At 32.5% G+C, this 19763-nt stretch overlaps 1 protein-coding gene across 1 annotated transcript in view; it reads left to right on the forward strand.

The window, feature by feature from the left end:
* The first annotated feature begins 4333 nt into the window (after positions 1 to 4333).
* The window catches only part of cyr (cypher), a 111262-nt gene continuing 95832 nt past the window's right edge, over positions 4334 to 19763 (forward strand). Inside the window, exon 1 of the mRNA XM_085948939.1 lies at positions 4334 to 4418. The gene's annotated coding sequence lies outside the window, so the exon portion shown is untranslated. The remainder of the gene's footprint in view (positions 4419 to 19763) is intronic.

Here is a 19763-nt window from a genome sequence, read left to right on the forward strand (position 1 = left end):
TCTTGGCTGTGTTAACTTTTACAGCAAGATGGACAGTTTTGACAGTGTAGACGGCTAACTAATTGTAACAATTATAATACTTTAATACATAAATATGATAAAAAATATCAAAAAAGCCGCCGATAACAGCCTTGTGTAAAGAAGAGATGCGCAGGTCTTAATTGAACATATCACGTGACCCTACATGTGTGAATTTTATCCAGCCGCGGGATGTAAACTAGAAACCTTAAGAATTTAGAGTCAAGCGTATCAATAGTTAGTTAACTACAGGAGTAATAAAATTATGATAGGTAGTAGAAAATTAATTTCACATGTACATATTATTTTTTTTAGTTTTGATCAAATTTTAATATTAATTATTTGTGGATTTCTGCGTATTGTCCTACTTTATAAATTTTCAAAAAGATATTCTGGCAAGAAATAATGTGCCATTCCCAAAAATATTTTCATATGTTAGTTCAATGTAAGAGGTCAGTGGTTGTGGTAGTAATCATAAAAGTGGTGGCTATATCATCACTGAGACTAAAGTCCCCTTCATAAATTCTACTAAAATGTTTTCGATTAAAGAAACATTGTAAGATATTATTATTTAAACAAACTGTTATTGTTGTGTCAAAGTATACTTACTCATATTATAAATTAAATGTTTACTTGGAATACTGTTGTAATTAGTATTTTTATAATACTTACTTTCAACTTACATAAAATACGTGTACTTAGTTCTTTTCGAAACTCGCGACACCTCTGCAAAACTTCATAATATGACGTCAATATATAATAGTCAGGATCGGTTTCGACTGCTGAAAGGCTTTTAGTTGACAATGCCTCTTTGAAGCAGACGAAACCAGTACTGAATATTATTAAAATAAGTGGAACTAGTACCAGTAACATCCCGTGGGGGTAGAAAGATCATGCGTTGCTTAAGGGCGGCAAATGAAGGAACAAGTACGATGATTACAACTTTTGAAAGCATTCATAAATACTACGATAGAAAGACATCTCAGTTTTTTTAATCACATGGGGCCTCCAAGCTTGTCTTGTCTTATGTACCTAAAACGTATTTGAGAGTAGATTTCACAGATCGTCAGTAGATTATAATAGTAGATGATACATAATAATATTACGTAATTTTTCCGAAATTTCTGTTCGATTTTTCTATTTAAGATTATAAAATAGGTATGTATGTACCTACTTAACAACTTAGCATGCAATTTTTTTTCGACCATGTCCGATCCTAATAGGATCATATGGGTTTCCACAGAGTAGAGGGTTGTATTAACAGATTTTGTTTTTTTTTTTACGAGAAATGGATGTCAGCCAATTACTCAACTTTAGGTCCATACCCTGACTCACACACAAATTGAAAAACAATATGTGTACTTGCCAGACACAGCATTCAAACCTGGGACCCACGGCGTGATAGTCCAACGCTTAAGCCGAGCAGCCATCGTGGGCGTTAACAATTAGAGATTAAAAATAAAAAGGAACGGCTTTCTAAGCTGGCCTAAAGGCGGCACTTTGGTTAGGGACGAAACTGACTAATACATATTATTATTAGTGTGTTTTATTTTATTAATCCAATGCAAGAATTGACAATTCCACCATAAAAGAAAAAAAAATTACCTACATTATTTTAGGTAGATATCTTATAAATTAAAATATTACATAAGTAATAATGTATTTATAGATTAGCTTGGATATAAATATATAATACTAAGTGAAGTCTATTATAAGCCGTAGTAATTTCATACAATAATTGTATTGCATAACGAAACAGCTTTGGCTCGACAATCGCACTTGAACTTAAAAGTCGGCTTATTCAAGTGACAAGTTCGCATGATTCTATCTGATCGGATTAAATAATATTGTCAAAACAACTATCGTATTTTTCGTTACGGATTTGAAACTATTTACTTATAATATTATAATGTTTGAGGCTTTCACGGTTGTTTTTTGTCGTAGTTGATTTTTGGGTTTCCACCGTGTGTCCTTCCTAACCGAAAAAAAATATTTTGTTTTAAAAACGGTACATGTTCAAACAGGCGCGTTACCATGATCTTACTCCCTACTTCATTTATCGTTTGTCAAATTATGGCTACGGCCGTATGTTGTAGCTTAACCACTGGGAAATAAATGCCAATAGAAATGGCGTATTTCCAAAAATACTACCTTATTCTTAGGTCAATAATTATTATAAAGCAATCATTATTCGTATGATGCTTATCACATTTGAATGGTCAAAGACATAGCTTATAATTAGTATCTTTAGAATTATCTTTAAATGTGTTAATCTTGCCCATTTTTTGAATAATAAAATGTCTAATTCTTGTCAAATTTGGGATCACAAAGATTATAAAATATATTTTTTTATCGTAAATATGTCACTATATAATTTTAACATTAATTTTACTAATGGTTTTTTAAATGCGTTTAAAATTAATAAATTTAAAAAATCTTAACACCACTGCACATGGATGTACTGAAATATTACTATATTGTAAAACATTAGAACGAGGGGTGTAATAGAATAATATTTTATGTAATAAAAATACTTTATGCAGTCATCAAATGTTTAAAATAAATATAAAGGATAATAATGCTTTAAAATTATATAAATCGATTATCTACAACGTTTAAGGAATGTCCAGGGTTATGCTCTGAAAATACCATAAAAGCTCCATTTTGACCTACGCTGAGCATGTGGGGGCCGTTAAGAATGAAAAAATATTTTTATTGAACATACTAATTTATTATTGGTTAATATATATTTCCTCAGAAGTGTTATGTATATTATTTTTTTAGCATATGGTACCGACATAATATTAAATTTATAAATAAAATACACATGCGACAACCTGCACCTCACCTCACCACTCTACGACTTATATCTGACTACTTATTAAAGCATTATTTTCAAAAAAAAATATTTTGTAACTTTAAAACACTTTGATATATCGAAATGCACACTCTTATAAATTGCTTCGAATAATGTATGTTAATTGAATTGCCATTAACGTGGTAGAATACCATTATTATCGTTTTAAAACAACCTGTGTCATTAATTCTACGATAATCGAGTTAATAGCTGTTTCGGGTCATGAAACTATCTTCAGAATATTACTGGGATTTGTTTTAAAACCATTACGGATAATAATTGATCTATATTCTATAAGCTGTATAAGTTTCATCAATATTGGTCCAGTAGTTTTTGAGTTATATACGAACAACCGGAAATGGAAAAGCATCACGCAGCATAATCATATTATATACTCCATATCGCGCCTAAATAATGGTAATTTAAAAAAATATATATAATACTGAAATGTCACATTTAATACCTAGTAGTATCTTGATTGATCATATATTTTTTACGAAATATTGTACAGTCACTTTCATTATGTTAATTAAAAACAAGCGTTTTTGTCAATAATTTTAACAACTTTCAATCCCAAAGTTTAAGGATTAAGAAAATGAACGGGATTTAAAGTTTGCAAACCCTAATTCAAGCATACTAAATCAATTATGATACCGTAATCAAAATTTGATTTTATAATACCAAACGGTCTTATAAATCAAAAATCTTCAGTTTAAATTATTGATACAGTTAATAAAAATCGATATCAACCGACATCTTCCAATATTTACAATAATTTAGTTTCCGTTGAAAACAATATTCTGTTTGAACCGAGTTTTAAACGTTATCAACTAAATTAGAGTAACTGAAGTTTTGAACACAGTTTCCCCCCAGCTGGAAACTAACCAGCAAACATCAGTCGCATGATAAACACTGCGGCGCTGAGACCTAGCGCGAGCGAGTTGATCGCGAGAAATAAAAGCATATTATTATATTGTCTACAACGCGCGATCAAAACTTCGATACACTAAACTGACAGTTAACGTTAAAATAATTTGACAAATAATAAAAACAAGAACGTCTTTAATTATTGTAAACGGAATAGATTGGTGTGGTTAAAAATAAATAGTTTCCAAATTTGAAAGTGTTGATTTTCATTTTAAAAAAAGAAGAAAAAACAACCCTATGATCTAAAACTATTAGTGATTGAAATCAATTATTACCGGTTTACCTTTATACTTTACAGTGAGTAATTAATTTTTTTAATGAATCTAATTAATGTGTTTTAATTTTTTAAAAAATCAAAAAGATTTAATGTATTTTATATTAATAATAAATATCATAAATGAAAGGTTAATAAAAAAATAATGTGAGAGTATTATATTATTCAGTCGTGTGAAAAATTTAATAACTTTATTGTGATTCAAGATTCGCTGGTCCGCAAATTAAGAAAGTGTTTTTTTTTTTCATAACTCAGACAAAAGAAATAGTTTCCCACAAGAGATTGTAGCTGGCGTCCTCTTCTTCTTCGCCGTCGTCTCCACAATTTTACCATCCCAATCAAGTAAGTGAAATTATTATTCAAAATGTCCACAGTATCGTGGCATAAAGAGTGCACGATTTCTTTTTATCTCTACGCCGAACAGTTAAAATCTGAATTACTTACGGGACTCCTGATTATTTTGATATCGTAACAAACCTAACTAAGTGAATCCACATTTCTCAATAATTTCACGACTATCTATGTACGTTTTATTGGTTACATCTCTATAGTCTTTGCTTAGTTTATTACTTAGTACTTAAATCATAATTTAGAGATATGAATAGTTTTACTACGTTTTTTTTTGTTTTATTTATTAAGGAAACAAACAGTTACATATTGATTACAAAATTTTTAAATATAATGATGAAAAGTTATTGCAACCAGCAAAGTTTCCATGTATACATTATAATATAGTTAAGCCTAACAATATAGAGAGTAAGAATAACATAAATATAAAGAAATTACATGAGAAAAATGAGGAAGAATAATGAATAATTAAATTATATACAAAAAAAAGTATTATAAAAAAATATATCTATTAATACAAAATTTTGGAGATAGCGCGTTTAAATGAAACATGTGAATTATTAAAAGGATCAACGGTGGAGAAATACATATTATAATTTAAACAAGAGCGCCGAATAAAAGAGTTTTGTGCATAATTAGAACCGCTACGACTGATATGGTACAAAGTTTGGTTTCGCGTAAATCTTGATGGACAATGGAAACCCACCCTTTCGAGTAGGTTTGGCGAGTCAACAAAACTATTGATGATTTAAATTTTTGAGCTCTTTCGCTTGGTCATTCCAAACTATAGACTCAATGATGGTTAGTTTTATAAAATACCAGTGATACTCGTAGTTCGCGTCAAACACAGAAATACATCGTAAACCGAATATAATTATTGGCGGCTCTCGTCAGGTACTGGCTTCCATCTGGGAGCTCCAGGTTCGATTCCCGTTGAGGTCAAAATATATTTACATAATCTAATATCTATATAAATTCCTCAAGCCTGTGAGTTTTGCCACTGTAATTGGGTTTGACGGCATGTTGTGGTGTTTAACAAAGAAACAAATAAAAAATTATAAACAGAATGAAAAAAGAGACTGATTCGATTTGCTTTTTTCAAATCAATGAGATAGAGAACGCGTGGATCAAGGCGCGCTTCCGTGTACCCGCAACTCACCTCACCAATCTACCGTTGCTACCTGAATACTTAATTTACTTGTGATGTTTCGTTATTTTATCTTAACTTCGGAAGAACCTTTTAAAATAACAAGAATGGAACTCTAAAATGTATCAACCATTTCCATCCAGTAATGTTTGGATCAAATAGACAGAATTTAAAAAAATATATGTCTTTAGATATATCCCAGATAAAATGAAATCACACAAAAACATTTTTATTTTATTTTCAGTGGCGTACGGTTCATAGATGCTGTAGATACAAAGCACTCCCAGAAATATTCGACAAATTACTATGTAATTATAATACGCATTCATTACACAACTTAAATGCGTTTCTTCTAAAGGTCCTGTTGGTCACGTTATATATTTACTTTAGTAAATTCGTAAATACGTTTAATCAACCATGTCCGACCTATTAAGGTCGGACATGGTCGAAAAAAAATATGGTATAAACAATATGGAAAGTTAATCTTATTGATGACACTAAAATAGTACCTATTTAAAATTGATTTATTAATATTTACTTATATGACTATATTTATATTGGTCCACCACGATGGTCGAGCGGCTTAAGCGTTGGCCTATAACGCTGTGGATCCCAGTTTCGAGTCCTGGGTCTGGCAAATACACACCCTTAAAATTAAAATATAATAATATTATAATTTTTCTTCAAAAGTTTTTATTTTTATTATATATTATATATATATTAAAATTCACTCGTTATAGTTTCACTAAAATCCATAAAAATTCCTTTTGTTTAAAGGATTCAGAATTTATTCGGTTTCTTATATATTTATTATTACAGTTATGCGCATGCATAAAATGTCAAAATGTGGTACTTACCTAATCTAACCGATTATCTTCAATCATAGTACAATTAGTTTATTTTTTTTAAATCAATTACGAGTAGTATTTTTCGCATGCTATTATAACTTAAACGATCAGTCTTGATATATAATGTTTACAATGTAAAAAAAGGTCGCAGAACAGCATACCTACCCAGCTTATAATTTAAAATAATTGTGGTAAATATAGTATGATTAAAAAATATATCTATATGTAGGCTTACCATACGTCCCGGTTTAACCAAGATGTACACATTGGATTACAAATCTTGTCCCGACTGTTGTTCCGCGTATTAATGATTATCAATAATAAATTGTCATGATTGTCCGTAGTAGCGTATATTATGTGATGAGGCAGCGGGGAAGGGTGCGAAAATAGTTCATTCCAGCGAGAAGTACGACTGGTAAAATAAATATATGAAATAATTTGAATTTCCGCTGCAGCAGACCTTCTGCATTCTTCTGTGGTATACAGTAACGTCCCGTGGGGGTAGGCATATTGAGCGTCGCTTGGGGGCGACAGTTAATTGAAGGGTGGCAAACCGAGGAGAATCATTTAGTATATAAAGAAATAACTACATAACCCGAATACCTAATAACGAAAATATCTTTTTTTTCAAAAATTCAGCTCACTGGTTCGAAAAAATGTATCAATTGGCACAACAAGGTTTAACAGGACTTTTTTTTTGTCGGGTTCGCGATGTCTAGCTTACTTCTGTTGCCCTTCAACGTCCTTGGTGACCAAAAACGACACGAGCACGGGTGATAAAAAATATTGTATAAAAAATGGGGCGGCATTTTGTTTAGGGACGTCACTGGTTGTATATACTTTTAACTTTTAATAATAAAAGAATTGTTGGTGGTTAAATTTGTTTCATGTTCCGGCTTAGAGTTTCATAATTATAGTAAGCCTATCTATGAGTATGTATAAGTACTTCCAATAATAATAAAAAAATGAAAATCTTGTCTATAATAATTAACACTTGTAAAATGATAAAAGTATTCATTATTCTGATAAAAGGCATAGAACAAGCCAATTCTAATGTTAGCCAATTAAATTTTTATTTTTTTTGTCTATCTGCTTTAAATGCATTCTCCTTTTAACAATGTAGAAATTTTTGCATCTATTAGTGAATATGCATCAGAAATCAGAATGCGAATACCCCATTGTTCTATGCCAATCAAAAAAAGACTGACTGTCGATAGTGAGATGGTATCATTATACTGCTTAACGCCATGCATTAGTTGAGGCACGGTCTAAAAAGATCGTTGCTAGGCGATGTGCGGATTGCGGGTCGCGGGTGCAAAAGACGCCTGTCAAACGAAATATTATTTCTCATATAAATCCAACATACGTCCATTTTACGTTCTGTTTATTATTCTATTAGTAACAATAATAATATATTCATTGACATGTTTTCTTTTTAAAGTAAATGGGTAACGTTTTTAGTCATCTTTACACGATTTTAGAATTAATTGGCCCGTCGCCATCACGCAGCAAAGTGACGTATGTCTGACTCAACGTTCTCTCTATGAATGCGAAGCGAGTACAAAATTTCGTCGCGCGTACAGTTGAGAATTATTTGGCGTTTCACTGAGTGGAAGAGTATTTTCCCAGTTACTGATACGTACCAGTACACTTTTGGTAGGGACAAATCCTCGGTTTCAGAATCCCATAGGGACGAACATAGTTATTTGAATGGAATATTAGTTACCTAGGTTGCGATGGTTTATAAAATTATTTTAATATTGTCAAGCGATATATCTCAATGAAAGGATAGCGCGGTGCGGACGACATAAACAGACATAAATTATCCAAATAATTAGGACGGTTAGGGTACGTATAGATGATAATCAACTATGGGTACGACAGATCCCAGCGACTCGTAGGTGGGCATATTAGCTGCAGGCAGCATCCGAAATGGGAAATTGTACAAACCGGAGCGTTCGTTAATTTTACGAAAATATTTACATAGATAAATACTTTAATAGTTTTCTAATTTATGTGTATTTTACAAATAATAAGTGTGTTCTTTGTTATGTGGCTAATCTACCTCAGACGGTCAAATTAATTTTGAGAATTTTATGAACTGGAACGGTGCGCCGGTGTGCTCCGGTCCATTTCGAACCCTGGCTGCAGGCCAATTGCTCATTGTTAGAATTAAAGCATAATAAAGTATTTTGGGATGTTTGTCTACAGAGAAGTATGAGAGGATGATGTTGGATGCCTTAGTGGCATTTTTATTACTACCCTTAGGTATAATGAAATAAATGCTACAACCTTATAAACATATTCAAGTATAAAATAAAAGTTCGCATCTATGACGACGATGTATTTATGATGGTTTCATCGTTACGTGTGAAATGTGTTCTTAATCTTGAATCAAATTATTATTACTATTCGATTTAATGAACAAATATGTCTCTTAGCTTATAAGCTTTTCATTGTATGGTTTCTTAACCAAATATAACATACGGTTAGCTATATGAAAACGAAACGATTTTTTCGAACTCAAAATGTGGTATTTTTTAAAAATTTCAAACTAATTTTTCAATAATCATTTCTTCATCCTCTAAAACTATATCAAACTATATTTTTAATGATAAACATATTCACACACTAAAAATTCGCTTAGAAAATTTAGAGTTTATTTTTTAACTAAAAAAAATAAATACGCATTTATATTATAATTTTATATAATATATTGTATTATGTGCATATTGATTGTTTGAAATGAAAATTATCAGTAATAATTACAAGATAAAAAGAACTTTTTATATACCACGTTTTTGAATTATGTTGAATCATATAAACTTGACTATGAATGACTATAAATTCTATGAATTAATAATAATTTAGGACAAATAAGGCAATTGTCAACAAATATTTTTTTTGCTATTTTGCAACAAACAAGCAAATATTGAATACTGAAATGTCATTTTGATTTTCATAGTAACGCACATAATATATATTTTAGTAATTTAGTTGCTAGGACCACCCACTTAGCAACCAATAATAGTGGATTGGATTACGGATTTCTTCCGAAATAACTTTTCATATAAAACAGAATTTACTGAAAATGAATTCAATTCTACTTAAAGATGGCTAAAGTATTAAAAGAATGCATTGGCATCGTGTTCTGATAAATATTCTAAAAGTCTCAAATGTCTAGCTAATCGGGAAGTTAGTTAAAAATCGATTGCATGATTTGTACTGGATAAACAACCACCGGCAAACAAGAATACGAGCTAATAAAAACGTGGTAAAATCAGGGATTAATATTCAAATTTGGTCAAATCCATTTTTTGACGAAGTGAGAAAATGATATTGTCATTCCTCCTTCCTAAAGCATTTGTGTTCATCAGCAATAAAACAAACATGTCATCTCTCTGATCACCTTCATAATGTATATTTTTCAGCCATATGGCATCTATTTTTTCAATGATATTATTAGTTTAAATTTTATTGGTTAAACTTAACAGAGTTAATCATATGTTCTACTTAATTAACTAAAAATATTGGCCAGTAACTATATTATATTTCAGCAACACGGCTTCATTTCTAACTCCACTAAGTCGATTGTTCATATGTATTCTATCTTATTCTAACGCATCTATTATTGGGTTACATGTAAGTTGTACGTATGCAGTTCATCGTGGGACACTCATATTCGTGCGCCACAGTACTTGAAATATGAGTTCGTACAACATTTTATCAAATGACGAGTTCTTCGTTGAACATTTCACCGTGGAATACATTTGTACCTACGTATCTTACAAAATGCGGCGATAGTTTGAAAATAGTACTGTTCTAATTAGATTAACCCTAACCGAACCTAACCTAGTAAAGACATCTCCACATGTTATAGCATACGTACAAATATACTCCACGGTGAAATGTTCAACGAAGAACTCGTCATTTGATTAGGTGTTACACGTACTGCGGCGCACGACAAAGTGTGTCCTGCGGTGAACTGTTTACGTACAAATTTCCGGATACGATATTATTGAACATACATAATTTTGAAAGACACTTCTGAGAAAATATATTATAACCAATAGAAAAAATCTTTTTGAAAAAAGTAAGACACCCGGCAGGATCGAGCCTGCATCTCTTGGGTTTACGCCCCGTCCGCGCATTGTCCACTATCCTACTAGGTGATATACTAATTACGACAAATTTTAACTATTGGCCTTTTAATACCTGCTCATCAGCACTCTTCCAAATCAAACTACTATTGGCAATCGGTTTTTGTTTTTTAAATCAAAGTAGGTACCTACTACTTCAATTACTAACCGACGTCACGGATCTCTCCAATATTTTATGATGTAACTTATTCGAACTTGCTAATAATTTTTATTTAACTATTTCTTTTATTCAACGAATAATAAAAAATAAATAGTTAATTAGCATAATATATTATTATATATATATAATGGTAATTGTGCCACAGAGATGGACACGAGCTTTATATATATTTTTTAACGGAAACAGAATATTCCATGTAGACAATTATAATAAATACATTTTTCTGTCGGTGCATCGGCTTTTCGATCCAATAATCGTTAATTGAAAATTTGAAATTTTCATACATTTTGATACACCATTATCACAAACTAAGATTATAATATGCGGTAATAAAGGTTGGAGTAGGTTAGATTAGGTCAGGTTATGTTAGTTTAGGTTAGGTTTGGTTTGGTCTAAAAAGAAAGTTGTAAAATCTCATGTCCACATCTGCGGCACATTTACCTACATATTATATTCTCAATCGCACTTATTGTTAGTTTTTGTTCAGGCCTCGAGTAAGTTGTATTATATATCTCATGAGTTACAAAGTTAGAAACCTCCACTCTGTGGAGGCCCATATGCATGATCCCCACATCACGTAGTGGGTCCTCAGGCTAGGATCTTTGGTGGGGCCCCTACCTATCGCTAAGATTAAAAGCAGTGACGCACTACGTTAATGTTTTTCAAATTCTGTTTTAGGTCAATTTAAGGGTATAAGTTTAAGTATTATTAGCAATTTTTAATACCTACATCTACTTTAATTATGGAGTTGTCGAGTATCAACACACGATAATCAAAAATTATATTGCATAATCATATAATTTAAAATGTTGATGGTCATTAACTATAATATCCGCAGGCGACTTTTCTACTGTTAAAGCTAATCTCTAAACTCATCCGGGCAACCCGCCAAGCCTGGCCCCACCAAAGCCCGGCCCCCAGGCTAGAGCCCTATCAGCCCCCCCTTTGTGGGGGCCATGCCCATATGATCCTATTAGGATCGGACGTGGTCGAAAGAAGAAGAGTTACAAAGTCATGCACCCTTTCACACCCTTTTAGATGTTATTGCACCAGTGATACCATTGAAGTTTTGGATGTTACAAAGTATCCGCTTGCTGTACAAAATGAGCATTGTTAAAAAGTTTTTTGTGTTAACTAATTAAGTAGTGTACGATTCGTGTCGAAACGAATTAGCGATGCAACATCCGAGGTCAGGCCGTTCCGTCGGAAATACAATAATATGTTTATATATTTAATTCCATCCGTTAGAGCCACTTTATATTGTTTAGATTTACAATAAAAACACAATCGCCCATTTGAAACAGATAAATGCCTAATTAGACACCGTTTGGTGTTCGACCATACCTATAAAGTAGCCGACAGCAAATCAACGTATTAACGCATTCGCCTAGGACAGCGGTCGGCAAACCGCGGCTCGCGAGCCGCATGTGGCTCTTTGGCCCTTGAATGTGGCACTGTATCATACGATCAGTTGAAAAAACTACCATGTGCTATGTGCTGTTTTTTCATTTTTCGGTTCTACATATTCATGCGAACAATCTTTTTAAAGCAAGAACCTTATCAATAGTAAATTGAGAAGTCGTCTTATTGATGAGAATCTGGAATCGTGCCTAAAATTAAAAACAGCACTATACAAATCTGACTTATCCAAACTTTCCAAGGAGATGTAAGACCATTGTTCACATTAAGTGTTTGTCAGTGATTTTCATGATTTAATTTTATGGATACCTTACTTACAATGTAATTTTTATCAATAAATTAAGTATGATATCAAGTTTTATTCAATGTACCTATATTTTAATTAAGACTTAAAACTTTAATTAAAGTTTATTAACAGTGTAGGTACCTACCTACGTATATAATTAAAGTTTAAAAAAATTGGCTCTCAAAAGAAATCTCAATCTTGTACTGTTGATATTTGGCTCTGTTGAGTTTGCCTACCACTGGCCTAGGATTATATTGCCAAAAATAAACAACATTTTATTTTCATAATATTTTTTGATTTTCGACTTGTTTACTATAAACCACTCTTTCGCTAACAAATTATTAAGTTATGACGTATGCAATGATCGTCTATGTTCATAAATGCATCAAATCGGCTTGTAAATGCACGTTAGTATTGCATAGTATGCGGATGGGTTAATATTGAAAAACTTAAATAAATGTTTCACTAAACATTTAAAAAAAATCGTAGCGGTTTGAGACACATAACAAACGTCTAATGTCTAATGAATAAAAAATACGATTCTTTTGAAAGATAGATAATATATTTCCGTGAATAGCAACTACATATGTTTTCGAATTTTCATTTAGTTATCGAAAGTTTAGAGACTTTTTAAAATCCAATCAAAAGAATTGTTGAAGAATAAATGTAGTAAGTAATCATTTTATATCAATTGTATAGTAATAATAATATATGAAATTATTTATGTAGGTATCTACCTAAAATCGAAAAAGAACAATTTAAAGAAAACGCAATCAAAATATTAAATTTCATGTCAACGTTTTATTGTTTTGAAAATGTCGAGTTTCTATTAATTGTGACTCAAAGTGTGAATTCGTGTGTGAAAATTTAATTAAAAAACGTGTAATGTACGAGTAATTCATTTTTGGTGAAATTTAATTATAGATACATGAATTATTATTATAATGTGCCGAGACCATTTACTTACATGAAAAGACGTATTCATTCGCATAAACTTTGTAAAATGTACCAGTTTTGCTAGGTGCATCCTTAGATAATAAAAATAATACACGCTACATCTAGCTCAGAGGTAGGACTTTAACCCCACCATAGGGCATCATTAGAAAAGGGGAAATGGAGTAAGTCTATTCTACCATCACCACGAGAGGTGTCCTGGTTTGTAGAGTCTTTTTTGACGAGGAATAAGCTTAAGTTAAAAGAAAGAATTGAAGGGTGTCTTGGCGGTGGGTAAGACGGAAGAGCTAGGCAAAATTGTAAAGTTATTTAACAAAATAGGAGGGAAGACCTGATCGACGGATCCCCTTCTAGAAGAGAAGAGGCGATATAACAGCGAGTCGCAGTCAAAGCCTCGGTAAAATCACAAAAAACCCTGTGTCACATTTTTTAATGTGTCACACCATATACATTTTGCATAATATCCAACACGTATTGAAAGAATATCCGTTGGCAAAACCTTTCCATCGCATCTATTATATACACAAGACTGCTTTCGGCCTTTACGGCAGCTAAGTAGGAAAGAAAGTATCGAAATATTAACACTTATTGTAACAATTATAATAAGTTAGCCATATGTGGGTCTATTCTATACTTATCGAACACTAAATTGATAAATAGTATCAAACTTAGGGTAGGTTTGTATCAAAATATTAGCACTTATTGTAACAATTACACGAAGCCGGTTTTTATTGTTGCAATAAGTGCGATATTTTAACAGCAGCAAGATAGGTGCTGTTAAAATATAGCACTTATTGCAACAATAAAAACCGGCTTCGTGTAATTGTTACAATAAGTGCTAATATTTTGATACAAACCTACCCTAAGTTTGATAATATTTTTCACTTTATCACTTTAGCGGTCGATAAGCATAGAATAGACCCACTGAACTGTCAAAACTGTCTATCTCACTCTAAAATTTATCACAGCCCAGAGAAGTGCTGTTAAAACATAGCACTTATTGTAACAATTACAACTAACTTATTGTAATTGTTACAATAAGTGGTAATTCTTGGATACTTCCCTACCCTAGATAGCGGCCGAAAGCAGGCTTGTGTATAGAATAGATGCACTTATGTGCCTCAAATGTCCATATAACACGACTGAACCCGTGTCACATCATCATGACAATCTTTCCTTCGAATTTTATCATCTTCTGAAGTAGTCGGTGCTTCAAGATTCGGTAAGTAACTGGCATGCTAAGCATTGCGCATTGAAATATTCGGCATTTTATTCTACTACTGGAACAATTTATTATCGTATTGTCTAAACAAACAGCCTATCCACCCCTGAAGTTAACTGCATTTCACCGATGACCAGCGATTTGATAACGGTAGCAAACTTAATGGGCATGATGAGGGGAAAAAGACGTCTGCGGTAAGGCGGGATGACGTTGAAGACAACAATAGCGCAATTACTGTTGCTGAAAATATTCACATATTTATCGCAATTCTTATGCGGCGTTCGCGAATTTAATGCGTGTTGCGTTTTCGCTCGCGTGTGGATGCGGCATTAGGTTGCATTTCGCGAACGTGCATGCATCGCATTGCAATTTTATTTACCATCACAACGTATTTTGTACGTTTCGTAGTTTACTTAATTGTGTGCATTTATGAACTTTGCGAAGCTGTCATTTCACGCAGGTAACAGTTTAATTGAAAAATTGGCAGATAAATTAAATTATTACAGCCATACAAGTATTGTCACCTCCACCAAAATTTCACGATAGATATTAAATAACATGTTGCTTTTATAAATGAATTTTATTTTAGCCTTCCACACACATTTTATAAAAGACATTAAGGACACATACTATACCATCTAAAGGTCGAACATTAATAATTTGGGGTATCTTTGAAAGCCACGTCTTATGAATATTATATAGAGTTTGTAGAACTATTAATGATGAGATCAAGAAAATATTATTTTCTTGGATGCGGAAATAGAGCGCTATTTAAAAATAGAATATTTTCTACAATATCTGTAAATTGTACAGACTGAGCTCCCGATGAGACCCTAAAGAGTTGATAGTACCACATATACCCACCCCTTTACACCCAATGCTAAAATATAAACAAAGCAAATGGCTGTTGTAAGCCATTGGCAAAGTTGTAGTTGTTTATTCATGTAAGGGGTACTGTTTATAGTTGCTCTACTACTAAGTATGGATACATAATTGATTTATATACATAACTGTTTATAATGGTTATTTTATTGTATTCACTTGTGCATTGTATTACATTTTGAGGATGTATATTATAATTATTTAATATTAAGTAATTTAATTATCTATATGAATTTAGTATTTTATAGTTTTAATTGTCATAATAGGGCAAACACAATATGAGTGAAATGACTATTTGATTGGAAGGTTTGATTTCGACTGATTAATATGATGTTCGAGTGATGAGTACCTACATAATTATTGTCTGAGCTCGTTAGTCATAATTTATGTTGATAGATGTTACTATAAAGCAGGGCTTTTTTTGTCATGTATCGCGGCGTTCCGACACCTTTTTTCACAGTATTTTTAATGTTTCAAAAGCAATTAGACGAAACAATGTTCGCGCTTACATAGTACAAGCTAATTCTCAAATGAAAAGACATATCGCGTTTGATATATGCATTGAATTCTAGAGACCGACAAGTTATTATATACTTATCGGTCTCTATTACCATTACCATTTCCATTACCATACCAATAAGTAGTGTATCAGTGTCAAATCGTTACTAGTATTTAAAAAAATAGGTTTTTTGGAAATATACAAAAGATTCATAAAAAAATCAAATGAAGACTAATATTGACATCTCTATGCGTGAATATTAATTAGCTGTCAAGTTTTGAGTTACGCACCAAACAACGTAATATACATAATATATAATGAGGTCAGTCTCAAAAAATAAAAACCAGAATTGAGAAAGCTAAGTAATGCCTGTTTCAAAACGAGACGCCTCCTTGGCAATCAAGACCAGAGACTGCACATATCTCGTTGTTATTTTATCAAAATCCTTTTCTACGGCATGGACGTATGGACGCCACACCGGAAGACGTGACGAAGAGTAAGGCTTCCAAGATGTTCCTGTATATACGTAAGTGCTTTGAATTGACAGGGTGACAAACGTCCTCAAAATATGTGTGAGGCATCCAATGCTCCGTTGCGGCATATCTAAAATACAAGACGACACAAACGGACACTTACGATTCTAATAAGTATAGCTGCATTCTATAACCACTTGCGGAAGCGACAGCTCGTATGAAGTCGTATGCGAACACCCTTAGTTCTACCCGTAGGCCTTTAAAAAATTTAAATTGTAAATACATAATGACATGAAAAATATTAAAATAAAAAGTAACGTACTTAATAGTAAACAATATTGAAATAAAAATACAGGGTTATATGAGTAAATAATAAAAATATAAGCACTATAAATTATAAATTTAAGACGTTCATAACATGATATTTACAAAAACAGAAGTACCTAGAACTAAAACAGTATAAAGAACAAAAAATATATGCAGTATTAAAAACAGTTAAAGATACAAAATTTATAAAGCAGATATATGTAAGCACACCTACTGAACCAAGTAGACTGTATCTAAAAATTTATAAAACAACGTCCACCTAAACTCACCTTCGTGTAAGTGGAATATATTAATAACCGGTTTGTGTGAACATAGTTATTGCCCATCCAACTCACATTACTAACGGCAAATTAGCTCTGTAATTTGGGAGAACAAACAACTGATGCTCCCAATTTTTAAGATATAAACTCAAACTACGGAGAATCTGGGTATGGGGAATGTACATGTAAAATCGGGGTGTGTGTGTGTGGTATTCCGTGGGTTGGGAAAATAAAGTGGCACCTGCTAGATTTTTTAGACTCAAAATCAATAAAAAATATCATAAATATTTATTTTGTAGTAGATTTCGTGGACATGAAAATACGATGTTTTTATCATAGGGAGCCTCAAAATCAGTCAATGCGTCAGACCTCTACGTCACTTATACTTACACTCTAATACTTTATTGAATATTATAGTCTATCGTTTGGGCCCCGCATCAGTTGAAGTACGGCCTTATGGTGGAGAGAGTCCAAAAGAAATTTTTAAGACTCCTTTACTTTCGGCTGTATGGATATTATCCGTGGCTCTATCCGATTGATTTTCTCTTAGGGATGCTTACATACTGAGGCTTAAAATTTAGAAGGGATCTTTATTTAGCTACATATTTTTTCAGACTTATACGTGGCGTAAATGTGAACTCTGCCATTCTTGGTGGTGTTGGCTTGTGTGTCTCTGATAATTACCTTAGGAATCGAGGGCATCCGTTGTTTGTTCTCCCATGGTGCAGAACTAACCTGGCATTAGTAATGCCAATTGGGAGGGCAGTAACCATGTTTAATGAAATAGCTTCGGATATTGATATATTCCACTTACGTGAGGGTGAATTTAGGTGGACGTTGTTTTATAAGTTTTTAAGATAGGGTCTATCAAAGTTCACTCTGTGTGCTTCCATCTACTTTTATTTTGTTACTTATTTTACTTATTTTCTTATTTTATTTGTTATTATATTTTTTATTTTTAAAAATTATTAACACTTATTTTATGTCATGTTTTGAACGCTTTGAATTTATAATTTGTTATGTTCATTATATGTAAAATAAATTAATTTGAAAAAAAAATGATAAAAAAATATTTGATATTTATAAACAATTGCATCTTATTTATAATATTATCTACTAAGTCAAAAGTTAAAGCAATCTCAATATCTCATAATGATAATAATAATATGTTAATGATTCAATCAGGGATCGTCCGAAAAGTAGACCATCCGCAACAACTTAATGTTTACGGTTATTATTCTAATTCACGATGTCGTGGTACCGTTCATGCCGTTGAGAAGGACGCAACCTTCGTCGTTCAAAACACCTTTTATGATATGTAGGACACCTGCGGTTTTTTTGTAATCATTCCTGAATAATAAACAATTACATTTTAAATTTAATCAATCCCTGTCAAGGCAGCATCCCATCGTGAAGACGAAAACATTGCGGGCCGACTACTATATTGTACACTTCTAGCCTAAATTTCAACACATTTATTCTATACAAAAGGCGGCTATTGAGGGTACATAGTTTATCATATTTATAACATATTGAAGTGGTTAATTGTTATAGGTAAATTATTCTACAGTGGCACCATGGGTACGGAAAAGCGACTTGCAGTTGTATTGATATTGTTTGTTAGCATTAAATCAGGCATTGCAGTAAACAATTCCAATACATGCTCGAATTGCCGATAGTGCCACTCTAGAATTATTTACCTATACAATAAGTTAATCGTTTGAACTGTCAAAAAGTACTATGTTTTAACAGCACCTCTCTTGGCTGTGTTAACTTTTAGAGCGAGATAGATAGTTTTTACAGTTTATACGGCTAAATTCTTGTAACAATTATATTACCTCAATACATACATATAATAAACTACCCTTGATAACTGCCTATAGCCGCCTTGTGTATAGAATAGACACGCCTGCATAACGGGTGTGGAGACGTGGCGGGTGGTTGAGGGAAAAACAAGATTGCCATAAACATACCAAATAAGCGTGAAGTTCGATATTTTTGACAGAAAAATATGACGTAGTTAGAGCGATGCCGAGTGAGAGAAAACGATGCAATAAGTTTCATGTAAAAGTAGTCTGAAATAATAACGGTCACAATAATTTAAAATACCCTATGTAATTCGTGCTGTTGTGGTTGATGTGTAGAAGATATAATGCTGAGCTCTACGGGCTGTACGAAGATTGCAGCGCAGTTCAATCAATGAAGATTGGAAGACTGCGATGGCTAGGTCATGTGCACCGTACGAATGACGATAAACCGGCCAAGAGAGTGATGTCCAGCAATCCAATAGGGCGTAGAAGAAGAGGCAGGCCAAAGATTCGCTGGTTGGATGGAGCTGCCAGTGACTGCCGTATTCTGTGGGTACCGAATTGGAAAGTGACCACACTGGATAGAGACAGGTGGAGGGAGCTATTGGAGGAAGCCAAGACCCACACCGGGTTGTCGCGCCCCTGATGATGATGATGATGTAATTCGTGCGCAATAGAAGAAGTCGCAATCTGCGCAATTTTAATGTGAAGTTGTTCCAATATACTGTTTACATATCAAATTAAAATATTATTAAATTAATTACAAGAAAAAAAAAACTTTTTATATACAACGATTTTAAATTTTCTGTTGTATCATTATAAACTTGACTTGACTAGCTAAACGATCAAAAAAATTTGTACTTGATAGAAATAATACTGAAATATCATTTTGAC

This window comes from Rhyacophila brunnea, unplaced genomic scaffold (assembly GCF_057557595.1).
Source record: "Rhyacophila brunnea isolate RB1 unplaced genomic scaffold, BYU_Rbru_1.0 scaffold_21, whole genome shotgun sequence".
Classification (NCBI taxonomy): domain Eukaryota; kingdom Metazoa; phylum Arthropoda; class Insecta; order Trichoptera; family Rhyacophilidae; genus Rhyacophila; species Rhyacophila brunnea.